The 25,370-nt window shown below is 50.6% G+C and overlaps 1 long non-coding RNA gene across 1 annotated transcript in view; it reads right to left on the bottom strand.

The window, feature by feature from the left end:
* Positions 1–2,439: 2,439 nt before the first annotated feature.
* Positions 2,440–25,370, bottom strand: part of LOC140411044 (uncharacterized) — a 45,669-nt gene continuing 22,738 nt past the window's right edge. Inside the window, exon 4 of the long non-coding RNA XR_011940794.1 lies at positions 2,440–3,934. This is a non-coding gene — a long non-coding RNA (uncharacterized lncRNA). The remainder of the gene's footprint in view (positions 3,935–25,370) is intronic.

Here is a 25,370-nt window from a genome sequence, read left to right as displayed (position 1 = left end):
CGAGCCTCGCGGATCGCCACTCCCTGGGCCGTCTGTATCTCCAGCAGCTTATCAATAGAAGCCTTCATCGGCTCTAGCAGGTCCGTTTTAATCTCTCTGAAGCAGCGCTGGATACCCTCCTGCTGCTCCTCCGCCCACTGCATCCACGCTGCCTGGTCTCCGCCCGCCGCCATTTTGTCCTTCTTCCCTCGCACCTTCTTCGGGTCCACCACCACCTTTTTTGTCGCCCCGCTCCTGGTTGAAGCCATATACTGACAGAGAGCTGTTGGGGGGGTGGGGGGTCATGATATCTACTCATGTATATACTGAAGTGCAGACAGGCAGTGATTGACATTTAGGACAACCAATAAGCACACAGCACAGTGCAGCCAATCACCAGACAGGACACTACCACTATAAAGCCAGAGGGCACTAGGTTTCCCGCTCTCTCTGGACCCAGCCACTGAGACAATCAGAGTCCACGAGCTAGCCAGTGCAAACACCATGTGGTAACTAGTAAGTCTGGTCAGGCTAATACAAGGTCTCCAGTCAGTTCAGTATAGTGTCGACCCACAGCTGAACATGTATATCAGTTCTATTGTTGAATAAAACAGTGTTCTATTTTCTCCAGTGTTAGACGTCTGCTTCTAGCTTCCCTGCATCAAGTGCAGTCCACATCGAACCAGTCAGCCTGGTGCAGGAGTGACACTGATATTGACGGACCTACCTCGAGTGAATCAGCATTGACCAGCAAGCAGCCATCCGGTGAAATGGAAAACACCCAGCCTCCTCTGCAGCTCCGCATCTCCGGAAACCTCGGTGCCGTCCAGCCTCCTCCGCAGCTCCGCTTCTCCGGTAACCTCGCTGCCAATTGGAAGATCTTCATGCAAAAGTTCCTCTTGCCTCCGACCTCGAAGCCGCATCGGGTGCCAGAAAGATCGCGCTATTTCTCTCAACAGCGGGGGACCACGCATCCACATCTACAACTCCCTTACGTTCGCTGAAGGCGAAGACAAAACGAAATTCAAAACAGTCCTGCTGAGGTTTGACAGCCACTGCGACATTGAGGTGAATGAGAGCTTTGAACGGTACGTTTTCCAGCAGAGGCTTCAGGGTAAGGATGAACCTTTTCAGTCCTTTGTCACCCATCTCCGCATCCTAGCGCAGTCATGTAACTATGACTCGACGGCTGATTCCATGATCCAGGATCAGATCGTTTTCAGGGTACACTCCGACTCCCTTTGGCAGCAGCTCCTGAAAGTCAAACAGTTGACCCTCCCTGTCGCTATCGAGACGTGCATTGTCCATGAGCATGCTAAGAATCGTTACTCCCACATCAGGGCGGCAGAAACTGCAAAGCTGGCCTCCCACGAGACGAAACGGGTGCAGGCCTTTGCACAGATGCAGGGCCTGAGCATCGAGGAGTGTTGCCGTTTTGTGTGCTTTTCCAGGGTCCCTGCACATGCGCGCCATGACCGAGTGGACGACGAGGCCGACAACCCGACTGCGCAGGTGCGTACGTCGACCGACCGTACTGCGCATGCGCGATGGCGCACGGAATGCGCTGGCGTCGGCATCACGACGTGTCCGAATTGTGTCTTCACGCATTTAAAGCGGCAATGTCCGGCAAAAGGACATCGGTACAGTGGGGCAAGCTTGGCCACTACGCAGCCCTTTGCAGATCTGCTCCACTGCTCAGCAGCCAGCGATCCCAGCTGCGGCGCAGAAGTGTCCGCTCAATACAGCGAGGCATACCAGATTATACGATCCTGACAGCCCAACAGACCTTGAGTGCCTCAAGTCCCCGCACCGAGTGGGCATCATAACTACACATGCGCTGCCTTCCACCAAAACGGCGCAATGCCTATCCATCCTCAGTGTGGATCCCGACGACGAGCAGTGTGCTGTCCTTACAGTTAACAAGGCTCGCATCCGGTTCAAACTGGTCACCGGCGCATTGGTGAACCTCATCTCAAAATCCGATCTCGACACCATCCATGCCAGACCAAGCATTCTTCCACCGATCTACCAGCAATCCTGCCGGCCCACGCGACCACTGCGATCCCGCCTATCCAAGTGCAGGCGGCTCCTGATCCACCTCTGAGACGATCAACAAGAATTCGTCGCCCACCACAAAGACTAAATCTATAGACTGAACTCTTGTACGAAGAGACTTCATCGCTTTAACCTCTGTAAATATTGTTTTGTTTGCCATGTATCTGCACGATCGACGCCTTCCTATGTATATACGTTCATCTAGACACCTTTATAGTATATAGTGTTGCTAACTTTTGGTTGGTTCTTAATTTGGCTCAGACACAGAAGTAAATGTTGCTCGTTGTATCTTTACTTAATTTGCTCTGTTTCTGCAACCTTTGCTCTAGAGTCGCCAGGTATCTTTATGATACCATCACGAGGTTCAAGCTCAAGTACTGATCAATAACTCAATACACCAGTTAGTAAGTTTCAAATCAAAACACATTTATTATACACAGTCAATCACTACTCATGCATAAAACTCTATTTACTAGACTATCTGTAACACTAAAAGGCCTATACTTAGCTTTGGAACTGACCCACCAGGTCAGGGGAACAAATGGCCTTTCGTTCGGGTTCTGAATCTGCAGGATTCAAAGCTGGTATGGACTGGTAGCTAGAAGCGCCTATCTCGTAGCGTGCGTTGACTGGAGACTTACTTGGTTGATGTAGCAGCTAGGCAGGTCACTGTCAAGGATTGGTTCGAGCTGCTGAGTGACCCTGCCAAGAAGGACGAATTGAACTTGGGGACTCTATTTTATAGTCCCGAGGGGCTTCACGATGTTCGGGGCGGACCCCGTACCTGGTTCCAAGTGATTGGACTACGTTCCGATCACTTGGATCGATTTCTCCAATACTGGAGCTGTACCCTGATCGCTGGGCGGTCCCTGAGTGTCCGTTGGCTTTCCTTTGTCTTGGCTCCTGCTGGCGCCGAGGAGTCTGGCTTGGCCTTATTCACCTTAAATGTTTCAATTGTTCCCGGGGATCGCCATTAATATGCAGATGGTTGTGAGTTTCAGTGCTGTCTGGGTTTCTACAAGTTCTGATACACAGGAAACTTTGCACCTGCTTGTTTTGCCTGTGTTGGCTGAATTTCCCTGTAGTCTTTGCGGGTCACCATTTTAAAGTCAGGAAGTGGCCAACGCAGGTGGCTACACCCTCGTGATCCCTAACGCGAAGCGTGAAGGATCACATAACTGCGTCGTCTTCACTCCTTGACCCAGCGAGCACTCTTCCATGGCCTCTACACTGACCATAACTATGCAATACATTTTTAACTAACAATTCTAAGTGGCGCTATGTCACAACAGGGGCATGCATTACAACATAAAAAAACGGTACCTCTAACTATCTTCCATAAACTACACTCACTTAAACATCCAGTCATGCTAACTTCCTAACAATACAAAAATAATAGCAGCATTCACATTTTCCTCTGGCTTGGAGGTCAAACACAGAGTTGTACAATCTTTCTTTATTTACAAATCATGTAAACGAATGTCCTTTATTGTAGATCAAGGGGTTCGGGGGCCTGGTGAAAACCGAAAATAGGGAATCTCATCCTGTACACCGGGGTGCGGGAGCGGTAGGCTCTCCTTCGCCATTTTCTCATGCGGATAGTCTGTACGATGCTGCAGAATATCGCCAATACTAAAAGGGATTCAATTACGTATGAAAGGGAGTACCATGTTATAAACCTATCACACCATGATGGTGCGTTGTTAATTGTCACTGGGCTCTGGGTGCTATGGGGAAGTGAATCATTGATGGCCGGGGGGATTGGGGTCAGGGGGTTCGCATTCGCGCGGAACCGAATATACATTATAACGAAAAACACGTATGCCGTCTTCATTGTTCTCTTCTTTTCCTTTCTTCTCTTCCTTTTTGTCTCTTCTCTTTTCCTGGAGCTTCTGAAATTCTGGGGATCAAACATAGTTTCTGTTACCATCTTGTTTAATATCTTGTACGTTAGCATGTCTGTCTTTTAGTGCCAATTTCCCTTTATAATTTGTCACCATGTGTGACTCCCTCGTTTTAAAAAAAAAACCAAATATTTGGACTAGACATCTAAGAGAATACTGCCGTACTGCGAGCCGTCTCGCAGCCTGTGTGATTTACCATCCTAGTGTTTGAGGATGTAAATAGCATAGGGAACCAATCCTAAGGGTTGCTAAACCAAACAAAAGAATTTTGAACGTAATCGATGCAAAATGGGGTGCGTATGGGCCGCGGCGGGTAAGATTTGTATGGAATCCCCGGGTAGGACGGTGATCAATGCCTTATGTGCTCTACCCGAGCGTAGCTGACCAGAGGGGGGTCCTCAGACAGGGCGGGGACCAATGCCGTTTCTCCACTGCCTGAGCAACCGGCAAGAACGGGTAAGAATGTGGTCGTCGTGGGGGCTGCCTCTCGTGATTACCTTCGAATCAGGAGAGTAGTTATGATTGTTGTCTGCCGACAGACTAGTTCCTCTGAACTGTTGTCTGGGACAAACTTTTTCCTTTAACAATTTTCAGTCGACAGACTAGTTCCTCTGAACTCTTGTCTGGGACAAACTAGATCCATTAACAGCCATTGTCCGTCAAAGGGGGTGGTGACGTGGGGCCGTGAAAACTTTTGAGTTTACACGCAACACCTAACGATAACATTAACAAACAAACATTGAACAAACATGCTGCAGGTTCCATCAGAAAGGACACCGTTTCTCCCAAGCGGTTCCTTTTAAAACATCATCTGGACACCTCAGTTATCAGTTGCGAACAGGGCCGCAAAGGGGTTCTCGTTTTGGGAGTCAGACTCAATGTCATCATATTCTCCCGGATGCCGTACTCGTGAATGGATGAGGGTTGCCAAAGCTGCATGGTGTGATTTAGGGTCCATCTCGTAGTTTCGGACGAGCCTGTACGAATTGTCACGGTGCCAAAAAGTGGTGTCTAATTCTGTGGGGACGGAGTCGGGGTCATCATCGTAGGGCGGTCGTCTTTGGTGAGGTTTGTTAAGGAATTTGATCAGGAAGTGATCATAGATCATAGAATTTACAGTGCAGAAGGAGGCCATTCGGCCCATCGAGTCTGTACCGGCTCTTGGGAAGAGCACCCCACCCAAGGTCAACACCTCCACCCTATCCCCATAACCCAGTAACCCCACCCAACGCTAAGGGCAATTTTGGACACGAAGGGCAATTTAGCATAGCCAATCCACCTAACCTGCACATCTTTGGACTGTGGGAGGAAACCGGAGCACCCGGAGGAAACCCACGCACACACGGGGAGGATGTGCGGACTCCACACAGACAGTGACCCAAGCCGGAATCGAACCTGGGACCCTGGAGCTGTGAAGCAATTGTGCTATCCACAATGCTACCGTGCTGCCCACCGTGTTCAGATTCGCTGGGTGTGGGGCCTGTTGCATGGGGATAGTAGGGAGGCGTGCTGTGGCTATTGTCTGTGTCATAGTCGCTGTCTCTGCTGCTGCTGTCTGTGGGCGTTCCGGGGCGGAGTCTAGAGTTCAGGGGTGGAGTCGAGGTCGAGTCAGTTGATGGGGTGGACGTGTTGGGGGAGGGGAGGGATACATTGGCTGTGGGCGGGGCGTGGTCTGCTGCGTCGAACATGACGTGGTGTGCGTGGTTAGACTGCGAGCCATATGCCTTGAGCTGGTTAATATGAAACCACGCGGTCTTCCCGTTGGGGTACTTGATTTTATAAACGGAGGGGCTTACTTTGTCCGCAACGGAGTACGGACCGGAATACTTAGGTGACAGGAACGTGCTGGGGTTGTAAATGGAGAGCTGTCCTACTTCAAACTCAGTCGCATGCACTGTCTTGTCGAAACAGGCCTTGCTCTGTTTCTTCCTGGTGCCTAATTTTACTGCGGCTGCTAGCTGAGCCGTTTTTACATTCTCAACTAATTATTTGACTGCGTTCTCGTGTGTGAGGGCCGTCACTTCCAAGTCCTAATGAAAATTCTGTGCCTTTGGGACTTCCGGGTGCGGCGATGACCAGCTGAGTCGCACGTTTCGGCAGCTCCCTGTGAAACGGACTTTTGGGCTCTTGATAGGAGCCCCAACGGCAATTTTAACGGCTGAAAACACCGTGCGGTAAACCAGAAGGGTGTTCCCCCTGGACACGGATGGAAAAAGGAGAGGAAAGTGGCCGGATTGCAGCGGATCCTTTGGAACAACGGCAAGGAAGGCAAGCAGAAACCAAGATGGCGTCGGAAGGTGGCAGTTTCATATGGGGCCCTGAACAACAAGAGTTTTTGAAACGCTGCGTGGAGGAGATAAAAAAGGAAATGAAGAAAGAGTTGTTGGCCCCGATATTACAGGCGATTGAAGGGCTGAAAGAGGAACAAAAGACCCAGGAGCAGGAGCTTTGGGTCGTGAAGGCGAAAGCAGCAGAGAATGAAAACGATATACAGGGCCTGGTGGTGAAGTCGGAGATACAGGAGGCACACCAGAAACGATCTGTGGAGAGGTTGGAGGCACTGGAAAATAACGCAAGGAGGAACAACTTGAGGATTCTTGGCCTTCCTGAAGGTGTGGAGGGGGCGGACGTCGGGGCATATGTGAGCACGATGCTGCACTCGTTAATGGGAGTGGAGGCCCCGACGGGTCCGTTGGAGGTGGAGGGAGCATACCGAGTTATGGTGCGAGGACCGAGAGCAGGAGAAGCTCCCAGAGCCATAGTGGTGAGATTTCTCCGTTTTAAGGATAGAGAAATGGTCCTTAGATGGGCGAAGAAAACTCGGTGTAGTAAATGGGAGAACGCGGTGATCCGCGTCTATCAAGATTGGAGTGCGGAGGTGGCGAGAAGGAGGGCGAGCTTTAATCGGGCCAAAGCGGTACTTCACAAAAAAAAGATAAAGTTTGGAATGCTGCAACCGGCAAGACTGTGGGTCACATATCAAGGGAGGCACCACTACTTTGAGACGGCGGATGAAGCGTGGACTTTTATTGTAGAAGAAAAATTGGAATGATTGGACTACGAAAATGAACGTTTGGACAAAGTGGTGGGACGAGTGGGGGGGGGGGGGGGGGGGGGGGGGGCGAAGAGGGATTGTATTGTATGATTAATCCTGCGGTATGGTAACTTTTCTTTCTCCCACAGGTGGTGATGGGGGGAGGTGGGGAGGGAGAGGAGATGGGGCGTTGGCCATGGGAGGCGGGGCCGAGGGAGAGGCGCGGGCTTGGTTCCCGCGCTATGATAATTATGGCGGGAATAGAGAAGCAGGAAGGAGGGGGCACCGCACGGGGCGAGCCGTGATCACGGGGGGAAGCCGAGGTCAGCCAGAGTTTGCTGACTTCTGGGAGCAACATGGGGGGAGTAATTACGCTAGCGGGGGGTCTAGCGGGGGGGGGGGGGGGAGGGGGGAATTACTGGGTTGCTGCTGCTGGGGAAAGGGGGGAGTGGGTGCGGGAAAGGATGGGCGGGGGGGCACCGTCTGGGAGAAATACAGCCGCGTGGGAACTGGGCGAGAAGCTGGAAAAAGATGATGGCTAACCGGCAAGGGGGGGGGGGGGGAAGCCCCCCCAACTCGGCTGATCACGTGGAACGTGAGGGGGCTTAACGGGCCGATAAAGAGGGCACGAGTACTCGCACACCTTAAGAAACTTAAAGCAGATGTGGTCATGTTACAGGAAACGCACCTGAAACTGATAGATCAGGTTAGGTTGCGCAAAGGATGGGTAGGGCAGGTGTTCCATTCGGGGCTGGATGCGAAAAACAGGGGGGTGGCTATATTAGTGGGGAAGCGGGTAATGTTCGAGGCAAAGACTATAGTGGCGGATAACGGGGGCAGATACGTGATGGTGAGTGGCAAATTACAGGGAGAGATGGTGGTGTTGGTAAACGTGTATGCCCCGAATTGGGACGATGCCAATTTTATGAGGCGAATGCTAGGACGCATCCCAGACCTAGAGACCGGAAAGCTGATAATGGGGGGAGACTTTAACACGGTGTTGGAGCCAAGGCTGGATAGGTCGAAGTCCAGGACTGGTAGGAGGCCGGCAGCAGCCAAGGTGCTTAAGGATTTTATGGAGCAGATGGGAGGGGTGGACCCGTGGAGATTCAGTAGACCTAGGAGTAAGGAGTTCTCGTTTTTCTCCTATGTCCATAAAGTCTATTCACGCATAGACTTTTTTGTGTTGGGTAGGGCATTGATCCCGAGGGTGAGGGGAACGGAATATACGGCTATAGCCATTTCGGATCATGCCCCACACTGGGTAGACTTGGAGATAGGGGAGGAAACAAGAGGGCGTCCACCCTGGAGAATGGATATGGGACTAATGGCGGATGAGGGGGTGTGCTTAAGGGTGAGGGGATGCATTGAAAAGTACTTGGAACTCAATGACAATGGGGAGGTTCAGGTGGGAGTGGTCTGGGAGGCGTTGAAGGCGGTGGTTAGGGGGGAGCTGATATCAATAAGGACACATAAAGGGAAGCAGGAGAGTAAGGAACGGGAGCGGTTGTTGCAAGAACTTTTGAGGGTGGACAGACAGTATGCGGAAGCACCGGAGGAGGGACTGTATAGGGAAAGGCAAAGGCTGCATGTGGAATTTGACTTGCTGACCACAGGCACTGCAGAGGCACAATGGAGGAAGGCGCAGGGTGTACAGTATGAATATGGAGAGAAGGCGAGCAGATTGCTGGCACACCAATTGAGGAAAAGGGGAGCAGCGAGGGAAATAGGGGGGGTGAGAGACGAAGATGGAGAGACGGAGCGGGGAGCGGAGAGAGTGAATGAAGTGTTCAAGACATTTTATAAAAAATTGTATGAAGCTCAACCCCCGGATGGGAGGGAGAGAATGATGGAGTTTTTGGATCGGCTGGAAATTCCCAAGGTGGAAGAGCAGGAAAGGATGGGATTGGGAGCACAGATCACGGTAGAAGAAGTGGTGAAAGGAATTAGGAACATGCAGACGGGAAAGGCCCCGGGACCGGACGGATTCCCAGTTGAATTTTACAGAAAATATTTGGACTTGCTCGCCCCGCTACTGACGAGGACCTTCAACGAGGCAAAGGAAAGGGGACAACTGCCCCCGACTATGTCAGAAGCAACGATATCGCTTCTTTTAAAGAAAGAAAAGGATCCGCTACAATGCGGGTCCTACAGACCAATCTCCCTCCTCAATGTAGATGCCAAGGTCTTGGCCAAGGTAATGGCAATGAGAATAGAGGAATGTGTCCCGGGGGTGGTTCATGAAGACCAAACTGGGTTTGTGAAGGGGAGACAGCTGAACACGAACATACGGAGGTTGTTAGGCGTAATGATGATGGCCCCACCAGAGGGTGAAACGGAGATAGTAGTGGCGATGGATGCCGAGAAAGCATTTGATAGAGTGGAGTGGGATTATCTGTGGGAGGTGTTGAGGAGATTTGGGTTCGGAGAGGGGTATGTTAGATGGGTGCAGCTGTTGTATAGGGCCCCAGTGGCGAGTGTGGTCACGAATGGACGGGGATCGGCATATTTTCGGCTCCACAGAGGGACAAGGCAGGGATGTCCTCTGTCCCCATTACTGTTTGCACTGGCGATTGAGCCCCTGGCGATAGCGCTGAGAGGTTCCAAGGGATGGAGGGGAATACTTAGGGGAGGAGAAGAACACCGGGTATCTTTATATGCGGATGATCTGCTACTATATGTGGCGGATCCAGCGGAGGGGATGCCAGAAATAATGCGGATACTTGGGGAGTTTGGGGATTTTTCAGGGTATAAATTGAACATGGGAAAGAGTGAGCTGTTTGTGGTGCATCCAGGGGAGCAGAGTAGAGAAATAGAAGACCTACCGTTGAGGAAGGTAACAAGAGACTTTCGTTACCTGGGGATCCAGATAGCTAAGAATTGGGGCACATTGCACAGGCTAAATTTGATGCGGTTGGTGGAACAGATGGAGGAAGATTTCAAGAGATGGGACATGGTAGCATTGTCAATGGCAGGGAGGGTGCAGGCAGTTAAGATGGTGGTCCTCCCGAGATTCCTTTTTGTGTTTCAGTGTCTCCCGGTGGTGATCACGAAGGCTTTTTTCAAAAGGATAGAAAAGAGTATTATGGGTTTTGTTTGGGCCGGGAAGACTCCGAGAGTGAGGAAGGGATTCTTACAGCGTAGTAGGGATAGGGGGGGGCTGGCACTACCGAGCCTAAGTGAGTATTATTGGGCCGCTAATATTTCAATGGTGAGTAAGTGGATGGGAGAGGAGGAAGGAGCGGCGTGGAAGAGATTAGAGAGGGCGTCCTGTAGGGGGACCAGCCTGCAGGCTATGGTGACAGCCCCATTGCCGTTCTCACCAAGGAACTATACCACGAGTCCGGTGGTGGTAGCTACACTGAAGATTTGGGGACAGTGGAGACGACATAGGGGAAAGACCGGAGCACTGGGGGGGTCCCCGATAAGAAACAACCATAGGTTTGCCCCGGGGGGAATGGATGGGGGATATGGAATGTGGCAAAGAGCAGGTATAACGCAATTAAAAGATCTATTTGTGGATGGGAAGTTTGCGAGTCTGGGAGCGCTGACCGAGAAATATGGGTTGCCCCAAGGGAATGCATTCAGGTACATGCAATTGAGGGCTTTTGCGAGGCAGCAGGTGAGGGAATTCCCGCAGCTCCCGACACAAGAGGTGCAGGACAGAGTCATCTCAAAGAAATGGGTGGGGGACGGTAAGGTGTCGGATATATATAGGGAATTGAGAGACGAAGGGGAGACTATGATGGACGAACTAAAAGGGAAATGGGAAGAAGAGCTAGGGGAGGAGATTGAGGAGGGGATGTGGGCAGATGCCCTAAACAGGGTAAACTCGTCGTCCTCGTGCGCCAGGCTAAGCCTGATTCAGTTTAAGGTATTACACAGGGCACATATGACTGGAACACGGCTCAGTAAATTTTTTGGGGTGGAGGATAGGTGTGCGAGGTGCTCGAGAAGCCCAGCGAATCATACCCATATGTTTTGGTCATGCCCGGCACTACAGGGGTTTTGGATGGGGGTGACAAAGGTGCTTTCGAAAGTAGTAGGAGTCCGGGTCGAACCAAGCTGGGGGTTGGCTATATTTGGGGTTGCACAAGAGCCGGGAGTGCAGGAGGCGAAAGAGGCCGATGTTTTGGCCTTTGCGTCCCTAGTAGCCCGGCGCAGAATATTGCTAATGTGGAAAGAAGCCAAGCCCCCGGGGGTGGAGACCTGGATAAATGATATGGCGGGGTTCATAAAGTTAGAGCGGATTAAGTCCGTCCTAAGGGGGTCGGCTCAAGGGTTTACAAGGCGGTGGCAACCGTTCGTCGAATATCTTGCGGAAAGATAGATAGGGGAGAACAAAGAAGGCAGCAGCAGCAGCCCAGAACTTGGGGGGTGGGGGGTGGGGGGGGGGAGGGCGGGGGGGTGTGTGGCCTGAGACAAGGCAGTTGCCAATTAGGGCTAGTTTTTATTTTTGTTATTTAATATTTATTTATTTGTTGTTGTTTTCTTTTGTTCTTGTTTAAATAAAAAAGGTCATTATTATCTGTATTGTTATAATGTTGTGTAAAGGATGCACAATGTACTGTGTTGGTTGACCAAAAATTTTCAATAAAATATTATTTAAAAAAAAAAAAAAGAAAATTCTGTGCCTTTCATGGGGCGTCCGAGAGTGTGTGGGGTGTATCCTGTGGATGTTGAAACAGTGTTAGGCAAAAACATTCATGGACTGAACGTTCATGGACTGAATCCCAAGTGGTGCTGTTTTGTTGGATCATTTTCCTGAGGGTTGCTTTTAGGGTCCGATTCATTCGCTCCACGATACCACTTGACTGGGGGTGGTTTGCGATGTGGAATTTTTGGGTAATGCCAAATATCGTGAGGACGTTCTTCATGACACGTCCCGTAAAATGGGAACCTTGGTCGGATTCAATGCTGCGGGGGAGTCCCCATCTAGTAAAGATGTGGTGGGTTAAAATCTTAGCGGTAGTCTTTGCCGTGTTCGTTCTAGATGGGAATGCTTCTACCCATTTTGTAAACGTGTCTATAACGACTAAGACATACTTGTGACCATTCCTGAAAGGGGGCAGTGGTCCTATAAAATCAATCTGGAGGTTAGTCCAGGGGCCATTAATGGGGTGGGTGTGGCTAAGCGGAGCTTATTATTCGGGATAGAATTAGTAGTCACATGATAAAATATAGGTTGATTAGGAAGAGTCAGCATGGATTTCTAAGAGGAAGTTGTGTTTAACTAATTTGGAGTATTTTGAAAAGGTAAGAGGGTTGATGAGGGTATTGCTGTTGATGTCATGTACATGGACTTTCTACAAGCATTGAATACAGTGACTTGTGAGAAATGTTTTCGCTTATGGAATAAAAGGGACAATAGCAAGATGGATACAAAATTGGCTGAATAACAGCAAACACAGAGTAATGGCCAATGGATATTTTTCAGGCTGGAGGAAAGTTTGTAGTGGTGTTCCCCAGAGGTCAGCATTGGGATCCTTGCTTTTCCTCATATATATTAATGATCTAGATCTTGATGTGCAGGGGACGGTTTCAAAGTTTGCGGGTTGCACAAACCTTGAAGTATTGTAAAATGTGAAGAGGACAGTGCAGAACTTCAAAAGGACATAGACCAGTGGGTGCAGTGACAGATCGGTGGTGGATGAAGTTCAATGCGGAGAAGTGTGAGGTGATGCATTTTGGTAGGAAGAATATAGAGAGACAGTATAAGATATGGGGTAAAATTCTCCCCCCAGTTAAGGAAGGTGGAGAGAGCAGTTAATAAAGTGTACAGTAGTCTGGGCTTTATTAATAGGGAAAAGAGTACAAGAGCAAGGAGATTATGCTGAACTTACACAAGACAATAAGTTAGACATCAGCTGGAATATTTGGTACCGATCTGGGCGCCGCACTTTAGGAAGGATGTGAACGCATTGGAGACAGCGTAGAAGAGGTTTACAGGATAGTTCCAGGGATGAGAAATATCAGTTATGACCAAGTTTGGAGAGGATGTTTGGGACAGTTCTCCTTTGAGAGAAGAAGGCGAAGAGGAAATTTGATAGAGATGGTCAAAATGATGAGTAGTTAGGGAGAGACTAGGGGCGGCACCCTGTCTCATGGCACCGAAGACCTGAGTTCAATCACGGCCTCAGGTCACTCACTGTCCGTGTGGAATTTGCACATTCTTCCCATGTCTGCGTGCGTCTCACCCCCACAACCCAAAGATATGCAGGGTAGGTAGATGGGCCACGCTAAATTGCCCCTTAAAAAAAAAGGGAGAAACTGTTCCCGCTCGGAAAAGGATCAAGAACCGGAGGACACAGATTTAAGGTGATTCGCAAAAGAAGTAAATGTGTTGGAGGAAAAAACATTTTCACACAATAAGTTGCTCGGGTCTGGAATGCACGGCCTGGAGGTGTGGTGGAGGCAGGTTCAATCAAGGCCTTCAAGAGGGCATTGGATGATTACTTGAATAGAAATAATGTGCAGGGGTATGGGGAAAAGGGCAGGAATGGCTCGTTTAGAGAGCTGATATAGACACAATGGGCCAAATGGTCTCATTCTGGACCCATAACAATTCTGTGATCTCTGCAAAATGAAACGTGTCTGAGATTGAAAAAGGTGCGATTACATTGGTTGGTGTAGTCTACAGGCCATCAACAAGTAGCAAACATGTAGAGGAACAAATTTGCAAAGAAATTACAGAAAAATGCAAGAATTATATAGTCATACTGGGGGACTTTTATCTGAACATAGATCGGGATAATGAAGAACAGAGAGAGGAAAGAGTTGAGAGTGTGTTTAGGCGAATCACAGAATTGTAACAGTGCAGGAGGCCATTCAGTCTACTGTGTCTACACTGGTTGTCCAAGTGAGCAATTCATCCATTACCATTCCCCTGACTTCACCCATAACTCTGCACACTCATAAAGTCATGGGATCGTGCAGCGCAGAAAAGGCCCTTCGAGTCTGCACAGACAATAACTGACCCAATCTCTTGCTAATCCCACTTCCAGCACTTGTCCCATATCCTTGAGTGTGATGGTGTTACAAGTGCTCGTCCAAGTTCTTTTTAAAGGTTGTGAGGTTTCCGGCCCCCGTTACCGTCCCAGGCAGTGCATTCCAGATTCTCACCACCGTCATATCCCCCCTCAGACTTCTCTGCTCTAAAGAAAACAATCCAAGCCTATCCAATCACTCCTTATAGCTCAGATGCTCCATCCCAGGCAACATCCTGGTGAATGTCCTCTGTACCACCTCCGGTACAATCACCTCCTTCCTATATTGAGGTGACCAGAACTGCACACCGTATTCTACAACTGCGATCTAATCAACCTTCTGTAGAGCTCCAACATAACCTCCTTACTCTTGTATTCTATGCCACGACTGATAAAAACAAGTGCCCATATGCCTTAACTACCCTATTCACCTGCTCTGCTGCCTTCAGGGAACTGTGAATAAAAACCCGAAGATCCATCTTTTCCTCTGAATTTCCTTGTGTCCTGCTACTCATTACATACTCCCTTGTCCTGTTTCTTCTTCCAAAGTGCACCATCTCACACTTATCAGGGTTAAATACCATCTGCCATTGTTCTGCCCCTCTGACCAACCCATCTATATCTTCCTGTAACCTACCACCCTCTTCTTCACTATTAACCACCCTACCAATCTTAGAGTTGTCTGCAAACTTATTTATCATTTCCCCCACATATCATCCCCCCACTGCTCTGCTACAGATCTTCCCGCAAAAGCTGTTCCCAGTCAACTTTGGCCAGATCCTGCCTTATTTTAGTAAAATCTGCCTTGCCCCAATCCAAAATTGTCTTTTGCAAGTCTTTTTCTTTGTCCATAACAAATTTGAACCATACTGTGTTGCAATCGCTATTACTAAAATGCTCCCCCACTGCCACATTGAAAACTTGTCTGGCTTCATTCCTCAGAACCAGATCCAGCACTGCTCCATCTCTTGTTGGGCATTCCACATATTGATTCAAGAAACCGCTGAATACAATTTAAGAAATCCGCCCCATCTCAACACTTTACACAATGACATGAGAGCTGGTTCAGCTCAGTTGCCTGGACAGCTGGTTCGTGATGCAGAGCCAGGCCAACAGCACGGGTTCAATTCCTATAATGGCTGAGGTTATTCCTGAAGGCCCTGCCTTCTCAACCTTGCCCCTTACCTAATATGTGGTGATCCTCAGGTTAAATCACCACCAGTCAGCTCTCCCCCTCCGAGAGGAAAGCAGCCTCTGGTCATTTGGGGCTATGGTGACTTTACCTTTCCTTACTTACAATATGAAGTTGAAATCCCCGAGTATATTACTCACTTTTCTTACACACTTAATAAATTGTTTCCATATCTGCTCCGCGATTTCTCAGACTCTTTGGAGGCCTACAATACATTCCCAGTAATGTGGCGGCCCCCTTTATATTCCTGGGTTCTACCCATAAAGCCTTGTTTGACGACCCTTCCAAGATATCATCTCTCCTCATTGCAGTAATTGATTCCTTAATTAATAGTGCAACACCACCTTCCTTTTTACACCCTCCTCTGTCTTGTCTAAAGATCCTACACCCCAGAATGTAACTAGCAAGTCCTGCCCTTCCCTTAATCAGGTTTTCGTGATGGCAACAGCGTCACAATTCCATTTGTCAACCCACATCCTTGACTCATCAGTCTTACCTATTACACTCCCAGCATTAAAGTATAGACCAACCAGCCTGGTCTTACTCTCTTGACATTCAACATAGCTGAACTTACTCTGACTTGTTTCCTTTACTACAGCATGATGTGTTTCTATTTTACTAATGCTGTAGCCATCTGGGATGGCCACGTCCCGATTACAAAATGGACACTTGCAAAGAATGCAGGGAAAATTGGACAATGCTGAAAAACAAGCAGGTGCAAGGTCTGTCTGTTGATTAGAGCCTTGGCTCTCAGATAGGACAGAAACTGTTAAGCCATCTACATACTAATGAGCCATCTCCAGGGACAAAAGGGAAACATTTAGATAAACAATGTTAAGGCAGACACCCCGGCGGCAGAGGAGACTCAAACAAATCAAACCAACGGCCACCTAGGACATGCCCAGCAACCAGGGAAACCACCCCTCTATTGGAGGAAGATCGGTAAGAATGATTGGGAAAGGCCCAATTGAGGCCAAGTTCAAGGCCCTCCCAAAAGCCCGGGAAGCCCTTTCGGGTATAAAAAGTATTCCCAAGAGAGAATCTTTCTTCTTTGACCTTGGCTCTCAGCGAAGAGAGAGACCAGCCGAGCAGCTACACCAGACCAAGTAAGTTCCAAGTCAACGCACGCTACGAGATAGACGCTCCTAGTTGCTATCCTGTAAACAGCTCAACCCAGCAGCCTCAGAACCGAGCAACGGTCATTGTTCCTCTGACTGAGTGGGCACCCGAAGTTAAGTATAGGCTTTAGTAATAGTGATAGTTTAGGTTGTAGAGTTTTATGCATGAGTAGATTTGACTGTGTGTAAATAAATGAGCATTGCTTTTGAACTTACTAATTGGTGTATCGAGTCTTTGATCAGTATTTGGTTTGTACCTTGTGGCGGTGTCGAAAGATACCTGGCGACTCTTGAGCAAACGTAATTAAACAGAGCCAGATTGAGAGACAACACCAAAGAGAGCAACATTTACTGGCGACATCTGGTGGGACTCGACTTAGAAGTGGCCTAACCACTCCGAGAGAACCCAAATTTGAATTAGAAGTCCAATTGGAAACAGAAAAACCACAAGCGTAAGAACAGTACTGATCAAGCCCCTGAGATTCGGAAGTGTGTTAATGCATGCGTACTAACAGGGATATAAGGTAAACCTGAGAGATTTTGTTGCGTAAAACTGTCGGGAGTTTTTAAAGCCGGAAATTAGCGCAAGCCGTACCCGTGTTTACATCACCACCTTATCACTTCCTGTTCCAAATTCAGTAGAGAACCTAGATAGAGAAACTGGCAATGGAACGCCTTATGAACCCCCAGGAATTTGAGGTTGCAGCGACCAGTAGAGTAGGACAGTGTCCCGTTTGGGAAGATGAGATCAGGAAATATCTCAAAGGGTCCCGGGAGTATAGGACATACTTGGTGGGAGAACCTGTCAGAGATGCACAAGAAGAGCTCAGGGAAAGCTCGCAAGCCAATGGCAATCGTGTCCTGTTTGGCACAATTGCGAGGCACAGAGGAGGTCATTAGGACGCTCCGTAGTTTGATAGAGGAGAGAGACAGAAGTAGAGAGGTAGACGTGAACGAGGTAGAGAAGGAGAATAGAGATTTAAAAGAGCAATTAGTAGCAAGGGACAGAGAGGTGGATGATGCCAAGAGGGCACATCAGCCTTGTCTCGCGCATTTGAACAGTTTTCAGATGCAATATGATAAGGCCAACAGGACACGCAACATGCGGTCTTGGTAAGACAAGAGACAGAACAGCAAGTGGAAAAATTGCAGAAACAATGCAATGATCTGAAAGCAGCCCTACAAGCAATCTATACTTCCACGAAGGAACAAAGGCAGAGCTCCGTAGACCATGCAAAGTGCCAGAAGCAAATTGCAGAATTGCAATCTCTGCCTTCCGTTAAAAATGGGTTTCAAAGCACATTTGGACCACAGTTAGATCAAGAAAACGGCCCCGACTGGCAGGAATTAAACAAGACTGCCCATAGATACGTACATGGGACATGTATGCAGGAAAACCCCCAGAAACGAAAGCACTCCAACCACCAACCGAACAGGCAGAACATACCCCCATGAATCCTGTAACCACACACCGCAGGGCCGCAGGAGAAGGAGCAGCAGATTTCCTTTACACAACCCCGTTAGCCGTGACCCAATTACGGGACGCTAGTGGAATAATTACACCGTTCCTTCCCACATCAGACCCCACCAATTTTTCGCGTAAGTCAAACAGCAGGCTACCATGTACGGCCTGGACGAAAAGGAGCAAGTGAACTCACAGTTTTAAGCCTCGACCCTTCAGTCGTGGCAGCTTTTCCCGACCCACAGAATGTTGGAGAAGGCACACTCTAAGAGATGCACACAACAGTCCTTGATGCGATCGGCTTTAACAGAGGAGACCCCGTAGAAGGCCTAAACAAGTGTAGGCAAAAGAAGACAGAGCACCCCACAGCGTTTGCTGGACGCTTGTGGATACACTTCACAGCAGTTTTCGGATAGCTAGCCCGCGCCCATTTGTCCTCAGATAATATGGCCAAATGGACCCGAATTCTAGTCTCCCACGCCACAGACACAGGATGAAAAGCTTGCGCAAATTATGACCCCTCAGATGAGGCCCACAATGAAAAATGGGTTTTGAAGAGATTGTCCCGTGCTTGGGAGCAAATGCAGGCAAAACTGCATTTATAACACCCGATGAAGAGCAGGCAGAGATGAACCCAGTTAAAGCGCACCAGAACCCCGCATGGGTAAATGAGGGCAGGAACAGCCAACCCCAGCTCAAAGCTCAGGAATGTTACAACTGTGGCCAGCTAGGACACTTTGCGCAAGAGTGTCAAGCATCCCAGAAGCAGCAGAGAAACCAACAGACAGGCACCCGAAACAGGAATAGGGCAAAGCCGATCCATAGCGTTAGCGCCCGTTCAGAGAATGCAGACATGAACAGCACCGACTGACGGTGATCGGGCTCCCCAACTTGGGTCTGCGACACCCTTTGGGACAAGTCCAGTAGACTGGTAGTAGCAGGCAAAGTTCGGGGACCCCGTAGAATTTCTTTGGGACACAGGAGGGTCCCGCACCACACTCAATTCCTCCACGATGTTTCAGCGAGACACATGGCCCACAACAGACACCATCACACTCAGCGGCTTTACAGGCCATTTACAACAGGGACACATCACAGCCTCTGTAGCGATACAAATAGGGAACATCACAACTAAGCACCGCGTAGTTCTGGTTGATCTGCCCCAGACAGCAGAACATATCCTTGGGATCGATTTCATGAGCTCCCATAACCTTTCTTTTGATCCAGTTAACAAGTGTGTTTGGAAAATGGCAAAGGCAGCACGAGCCCCCGCCACGCTCACAGAGGAGAGTATATAAACAGGATTAGCTCAGTAGGAAACTTCTGGTTCGACCCTCGAACTATTAGTGCAGACAAACAGGTTAGGGCAGTCCTGCAGGAACATAAAGCAGCATTTGCACAGCACAAGCACGACTGTGGCAAATTGGCTGGCTTTGTGAACATTATAGGTCCCGACCCTAAACCCCAGAAGCAGTACGGATTTCCCCAGGAAGCAGAGGGAGAAATCTCCAAAGTAATAGAGAGTTTGTTGGATCAAGGCGTACTCAGATCAGTAGCCTCCACGAACAACGCACCAATTTGGCCCGTCAGGAAACCGGATGGATCATGGCGATTGACCATTGATTACCGGGAACTGAACAAAGTAACCCCAGCAGCAGCCCCCACCGTAGCCATGAGTCCCGAGACCATGCTCAAACAGGGACTCCAGTCAAAATCTTTTTCGGTTTTGGACATTAGTATTGGCTTTTGGTCCATTCCATTGACTAAAGCGTGCCAGTACAAATTTGCCTTTACATTCCAAGGGCAACAGTACACGTGGGCGTGCCTTCCACAAGGCTTCCACAACTCCCCCTCCATTTTCCACCGACAGCTGGCAAATGGATTAGCAAAGTTTTCCCGCACCGATTGTCTGGTCCAGTACGTAGACGACTTGTTACGACAGACAGATCCAAAGGGATAGCACATTTCGCTTCTCACCGAGCTCCTAGCACTCTTAAAAGAAATTGGTTGAAAAGCCAACCCCAAGAAGGCCCAGATTTTGAAAGAAAAAGTGATTTACTTGGGAACAGTGATCACTCATGGTAAACGCGAGATCGAGCAAAAGACAATTGACTCGATCGTCAAATTGCCCCTTCCCCACAATGTCTCAGCCCTCCGGTCATTTTTAGGACTGGTTGGCTACTGCAGAAATCATATTGACGGTTTCGCCACTAAAGCAGCGCCCCTTTCCGAACTTCTCAAGAAGCAGGCACCTTGGGAATGGCTTCCACAGCATACAGATGCCGTGGATGCTTTAAAAAGAGCACTCAGCCCAGCCCCCACACTACAGGTCCAAGACCCACTTTCCCTGTACGCAATTGAAGTTGCAAGCACCAACCGAACCCTTTTGGCCGTGTTCCTCCAGGAAAGCCACGACCAGTTACGCCCCGTAGCGTACGCCTCACGTGTGTTAGACCCCGTAGAGCAAGGATTTTCTGCCTGCACTTGCTCGCAGTTTTTTGGGCAGTACAACACTTCGCCGACATTACAGGACTCAATCCCATCACCATCCTCACAGAACACACCCCGACACAACTATTGTTAGACGGCCGACTTAAGGATGGCACAGTCAGCTTGAACGCGCAGCCCATTGGACCCTTCTTTTACAGGAACGGGACATCACAGTGAAACGAACCAAGACCCACACCTTCGTTGCCAATAATTTGCAGTATGCAGGCACCCCTCATGAGTGTGAGATCATCACCACAAAACAGGACACAGGCCCATTTATTCCCAAAGCACCTCCCAAGAAAGCAGGTAGTACACCCCAGAGACCCCAGCCCACAGACACATGCGCACCCCTCCTCCACAGTGTTAAATGGAAAGAGAATTACCGGTTGTGGTATTTACGGAGAGGACGTGCAGGGACGTGCCCGAGATGAAATTTCATTACAGTTGCCAGGACACTTAGGCTCGCAGGCAGCAGAACTGGCAGCGATTGCATACATTGTAGACCACCCCGACTCGTTCCCGTGTCCAGCAGACATCTATTCGGACAGCTTGTATGTCTGTAATAGTTTGACAGAGTTCCTACCACTCTGGGAAACAAGAGAATTTGTTTCCGCGGACGGTAAACCCCTACCCTCAGCCCCATTACTCCGCCATATCTTAGAGACAGCGAAGGACAGAAAATATGGAATAATTAAGGTTCGCAGTCATCACCGTTCTTCTCCCCCCCCCCCCCCCCCGGTAACTTTAAAGCAGACGCCCTAGCAAAGGCAGGCTTCAGGCATGGTTATTTTTGGAACCCCCCCCGAAAGCACCCCAGTACACGCAGTTCAGGTCTCACAGACCAATATTCAGGATCTAGCGAAGGCACAGAAAGAGGACGAGAAAGTCAGGGAAGTTTTAAAGGGAACTTCCCAGCCCCGTATGATAAATACAAAAACGCAATCACCACACAAGACGGTGTGATTTTAAAGGATGGCATTTATATAGTTCCCAGCCAGGACAGGAACCAGATCATCTGTCAGTTCCATGACAATCATGGACACCAAAGAATTGAACCCACCCTAACCCACCTCAGACCGCTTTGCTGGTGGCCTGATTTAAAAACCGATGTAACACACTACATAGAGAATTACTTAATCTGTGCCCAGAACAATCCGGACAGATATGCGAAAAAGGCTCAACTTAGTCATACCCGCCCTGTTAATGGACCCTGGACAAATCTCCAGATAGATTATATAGGACCCCTACCCCCGTGCAGAAATGGTCATAAGTATGTGTTGGTGGTCATAGACACCTTCACAAAATGGGTGGAAGCATTTCCATCGCGAACCAATACGGCCAAGACAACGGCTAAAATATTAACACACCACATTTTTACAAGATGGGGCCTCCCACGCAGTATTGAGTCCGATCAAGGCTCCCATTTCACAGGACGTGTAATGAAAAACGTCCTCACCATTTTTGGCATTGGACAAAAGTTTCATATCGCATACCACCCCGAGTCAAGTGGTATTGTCGAACGAATGAATAGGACATTGAAAGCCACCCTCAGGAAGATGGTACAGCAGAATAATAGCACCTGGGATTCAGTACTCCCATTTGCTTTAATATTTTTCAGAAACACGGTATCCACGTCCACAGGATACACCCCCCACACCCTCATGACCGAACGCCCCATGAAAGGCACTGAGTATTTATTAGGACTGGATTTGGCCAGCCCCGCAGTTACAGCCCTCACGCATGAAAATGCGGTTCAACAATTGTTAGAGAACATAAAGGCAGCCCAGCTCACAGCAGCAGTGAGACTTGGAACCAGGAAGAAACGGAGCAAGGCTTGTTTCGACAAAATAGTACACGCCACTGAGTTTACAGTAGGGCAACAAGTTATGCTTTCCCTTTACAACCCCAGTTCATTCCTTTCCCCCAAATTTTCCGGACCGTACTCCATTTCGGACACTGTCAGCCCCTCAGTATACAAAATAACCTATCCCAATGGTAAGTCTGCGTGGTTTCACATAAACCAGCTCAAGGCTTATGGCACGCAGAATAACCACACACATCCTGCTCGCAGCAGCAGGGCTCACACCCCGCCCACAGATGACGTTTTCCTACCCTCCCCCAACAAATCCAGCCCGCCCTCAGACACGACTTCAACTCCGCCCCCAGAGGGACAACTCCGCCTCTCCCTTCCCTCAACCGACAGCGACAGTGATAGCGATCACGATGACGATAGCCACAGCACACCACGTTACGACTATACCCCTGTACCAGGCCCCACTCCCAGCGAATCCGAGCATGATTCCACGGACCCCTTTGAGATTACATATATTGGCTTCCGGTTGAGGCTATGCGGAGCTAAGACGCACGTTTGGCAGCTCCCGCTAAAAATGGACTTTTGGGCTCTTTTCACGGCCCATAACGGCGCTTGTCTGAAGTTTCCCGGTGTGGGATAGCAACATTCCCCCGATTATGTATGGAGTGGACCAGGAGTGGGGCGATTTAAAAAGTGGCATTGAAGCAAAGAAAGGTGCGAGGGAGGAGGACCAAGATGGCGGCGGGCAGAGAACAGGCAGCGTGGGGGCAGTGGGCGCAAGAGCAGCAGGAGCTTCTCCAGCGCTGTTTTAACTGATGGGGGCTGGGGCCTTTCAGGGGCCCTTGGAGCTGGAGGGGGCCCACTGAGTGCTGGCGAGGAGGCCCAGGACCAGCGAGCCTCCGCAGGCGGTGCTGATGCAGTTCCACCGGTTTGCTGATCGGGAGTGTGTGTTAAGGTGGGCCAAGAAGGAGCGGAGCAGCAGATGGAAGAACGCGGAGGTCCAGATCTACCAAGATTGGAGCGCGGATGTGGCGGAGGCGGTGCTGCACAGAAAGGAGGTGAAGTTCGGTATGCTGCAGCCGGCACGTTTGTGGGTCACCTATAAGGGCCAACACCACTATTTCGAGTCCCCGGAGGAGGCGTGGGCCTTTGTTCAGGCCGAAAAACTGGACTCGGACTAACGGTCGGGGACGAAGGGTCGCGGTGGAGGGATGGTTGGGGATTGTTGTGTTGTGTTTCGAGGGGGGGGTTCTTTGTTTTTCGGGGGTTGATTGGGCATTGTTTTGATTAGGTCTGCCGGGTGGGCTCGTGGGGGGGGGGGGGGGGCAGGTAAACATCTTGGGGGGGTTGATGGCCGGCTGGGGGGGGGGGGGATCCCGCGGGGGGGGGGGGGGCGGGGGGAGGCCTGAGTTTGGGGCAAGGGGACCGGGCCTGAAAAGGGAGCTGCGCCAGAGGAGGCGGGGCCAGGCGAGTGGAAAACGCGGGTTTTTTCCCGCGCTTAGGGTTGAAGGGGCGGGGCCGGAGCTGGGAAGCGCAGGCTTTTCTCCCGCGCTGGGAGTGGAATGGATGAGAGCCTGCTGGTGGACAGGGGGGGGGGGGGGGGGGCGGGGAGGGGAAGTTCCACACTGCGGGGGGGTCGATCGTGCAGCGGGAGTGGCCGGGGTCAGCGAGTGTCAGCTGACTTACGGGAGTGCAATGGGGGGAGCAATGCAGCTAGGGGGGGACCTAGCTGGAGGGCGGGGGGGGGGGGGGGGGGGGGGGGGGGTTGCTGCTGGAATGGTCAAGGGGGAGCTGGAGTTGGTAGAGGAGGAGAGGAGGTCGGGGCGGGAGTCTGCCGCTGTGGGGAACGGGTCGTGCGGGCACGTGGCTGGCCTAGGAAGGGCTATGGTTAGTCGGCGGGGGAGGGGGGTGAGTAGCCCCCTGATCCGGCTGATTACCTGGAATGTAAGGGGACTGAATGGGCCGGTCACGCGGGCCCGGGTGTTCGCGCACCTGAAGGGGCTGAAGGCGGATGCGGCCATGCTTCAGGAGACGCACCTGAGGGTGGCGGATCAGGTAAGATTGAGAAAGGGATGGGTAGGGCAGGTGTTTCATTCAGGTTTGGATGCAAAAAATTGGGAGGTGACGATCTTGGTGGGGAAGAGAGTGTCGTTCGAGGCGTCGAGAATTGTGGCAGACAATGGCGGTAGGTATGTGATGGTAAGTGGCAAGCTGCAGGGGGAGCGGCTGGTGTTGGTCAATGTATTGGGACATGCGGGGTTCATGCGGCGTATGCTGGGCCGGATTCCGGATCTGGAGACAGGGGCCTGATAATGGGGTGGGGTTTCAATACGGTGCTGGACCCGGCACTGGATCGCTCCAGGTCTAGGACGGGCAGGAGGCCGGCGGCGGCCAAGGTGCTGAGGGGGTTCGTGGACCAGATGGGAGGGGTGGATCCATGGAGGTTTGCGAGGCCGGGGGCCAGGGAATTCTCATTCTTCTCTTCTCATGTCAACAAGGCCTACTCCCGGAATGACCTTTTTTTGTCATGAGCAGGGCGCTGATTCCGAGGGTGGAGGATACGGAGTACTCGGCGATAGCCATTTCTGATCATACTCCGCACTGGGTGGACCTCGAGTTGGGGGAGGAGAGGCACCAGCGCCCGCTGTGGCGCCTAGAGGTGGGGTTGCTGGCGGACGAGGAGGTGAGCGGCGGGTCCGGGGGTGTATAGAGAGGTACCTGGAGGCTAATGACAATGGGGAGGTGCAAGTAGGGGTGGTCTGGGAGGCGCTGAAGGCGGTGGTCAGAGGAGAGCTGATCTCCATTAGGGCACACAAGGAGAGGGGGGAGAGGTTGGTGGGGGAGATGGTGAGGGTGGATAGGAGGTACGTGGAGGCCCGGAGGAGGGATTGCTTAGGGAGCAGCGCAGCCTCCAGGCTGAGTTCGATTTGTTGACCACCAGGAAGGCGGAGGTGCAGTGGAGGAAGGCGCAGGGGGCGGTATATGAATACGGAGAAAAGGCGAGCCGGATGCTGGTGCACCAGCTTTGGAAGCGAGAAGCAGCTAGGGAGATCGGGGGAGTTAGGGATGGAGGAGGGAGCACGGTGCGAAGTGAGATGGATATCAATGGGGTCTTCAGGGACTTCGACGAGGAACTGTATCGGTCCGAGCCCCCACTGGAGGAGGGAGGGATGGGTCGCTACCTGGACCGGCTGAGGTTTCTGAGGGTGGAGGAGGGGCAGGTGGCGGGTTTGGGGGCTCCGGTTGGGTTGGAGGAGTTGGTCAAAGGGATAGGGAACATTCAGATGGGGAAGGCACCAGGGCCGGATGGGTCCCCGGTTGAATTTTACAAGAAGTA

The sequence above is a fragment of the Scyliorhinus torazame genome, chromosome 4 (genome assembly GCF_047496885.1).
Source record: "Scyliorhinus torazame isolate Kashiwa2021f chromosome 4, sScyTor2.1, whole genome shotgun sequence".
Classification (NCBI taxonomy): Eukaryota; Metazoa; Chordata; class Chondrichthyes; order Carcharhiniformes; family Scyliorhinidae; genus Scyliorhinus; species Scyliorhinus torazame.
The sequence above is the reverse complement of the archived record's forward strand: the minus strand, read 5'-3'. Positions and strand labels throughout refer to the sequence as shown.